The sequence below is a fragment of the Cynocephalus volans genome, chromosome X (genome assembly GCF_027409185.1).
Source record: "Cynocephalus volans isolate mCynVol1 chromosome X, mCynVol1.pri, whole genome shotgun sequence".
Lineage (NCBI taxonomy): Eukaryota > Metazoa > Chordata > Mammalia > Dermoptera > Cynocephalidae > Cynocephalus > Cynocephalus volans.
In genome coordinates, this window is record NC_084478.1 from 144,377,093 (window position 1) to 144,378,656 (window position 1,564).

Consider the following 1,564-nt stretch of genomic DNA (forward strand, 5'->3'; position numbering starts at 1 on the left):
AATAAAATTTGTCAGGCTTCAGAGTTCACACTCTTAAAGCAGTAGCTTAGGCAAACTGTCAGCCCAATTCTGAAGCACTTTGAGGAAGCTTCCCAACTTTTCTTGGTTTTCTTGCATTCTCCAAGCCCCTGGTCCAGGGAAAACTCAGGTAACAATTTTGGTTTTATCTTGGATTCTTGGCATATAGGAACAACAGGCAAAAATAAGTCAGACTCAATTGACCTTCCAATCACTAGTCCCCCTGTTTCTCAGGTCAAGCCCTTCCACAGTCTGCTATGTTTTTTTTTTTTTTTTTTTTTTTGCATTTTACACTTTATTTAAAATTAATAAAATAATAAAGTTAGAGGTAAATGACAGTTCAGTACATTTAGTTGAATAATATTTAAAAATTTACATATTCACAAGCTCATAGATCCTTCACCACCATTGAACATTTTAGTCTATGTAGTCAAAGTCTTCTGAAATTTCAAAATTTTTATCAATTTTATTTTCTTCAAACCCAAATTTTCTTTTGGCCCAAGATTTTATTGCAAATATGTTATCAGTACATCTGTTAGCAGCATCTTTGGCTATTTTATTTGCTTGACGTACTTCTTCCACAAATTGCAGGTCTCATTCTTTGTATTTTTCTACTTCTGCCTTTAGTTGCTCTCTTTGCTCCCAAAGTGAAAAAAGCTCTTTTGCTAGCATGGTTTGCTCTTCCATCTCATGTTGGCCAATTTTAGCTTTCTCAATGCTTTTCTGTAGTTTTACGTGCTTTTGGCTTCCCTCAAACAACTGAGATTCCAGAACCTCCAATTTACATTTCCTTGCATGAAGAGCTTTACTTGGAAATGCCCAAAAATAATTAGAAGTCCCAGTCCTCTCACAGTCAACCATACCATCATCAACTAAACTTTGAAGGACTTCTTTCACTGACATAGCAGTAATGCCTTTCTCTTCAGGAGCAATCTTCTGTCTTTTAATTGAAATACATCTTTTGTTTCAAAAAATATTTCTGTCATACAGGTTCTCTTTTCTTCTGCACTCAGTCTTTTTTTCTTCAACATGGTGTGGGCTGTGGGCTTCCCAGTGGCCAGTCTGCTACTTTTCATTGGAAACCTTAAAACTTCCCAAAGACCCCCTCCAAACTGCTTAAGTAACCCAAATAAGAAATTCTCACAAAGGCCCCATTTATTCCCAGCTACCTGTACGTCCGAGGCCCTTTGGCTTAGAAAGAGAAGATAAATTAGAGTTGGGAGTAAAGAGATATGGACTCACATTCAGGTCCCAATGTTTCAATAGTCAGAAAAGTGCTGATATTGTTTAATTGTATATATGGGTACATGGATGCTGATATTATTTCTGTCTTTTTCAATGTTATTATGGTATTCATTATGGCTATTTACCAATATTTCCATTACTCCTCTTGGATACTGTCAAGGTCAGTGATATTTGGCCAAAGCATGGACCCAACCCTATAGATCTGATTAAATAAACAACCTTACGTATCTCTGAAGTTCTTCCAGAACCCTCCATAGGCAGAACATAGCTAGGAACCACTGAGCAAGACAGCCAGATTATG

At 36.7% G+C, this 1,564-nt stretch overlaps 1 pseudogene; it reads right to left on the minus strand.

The window, feature by feature from the left end:
* Positions 1 to 435: 435 nt before the first annotated feature.
* LOC134366628 (meiotic nuclear division protein 1 homolog) lies at positions 436 to 1,049 on the minus strand (annotated as a pseudogene).
* Between the last annotated feature and the right edge of the window lie 515 nt (positions 1,050 to 1,564).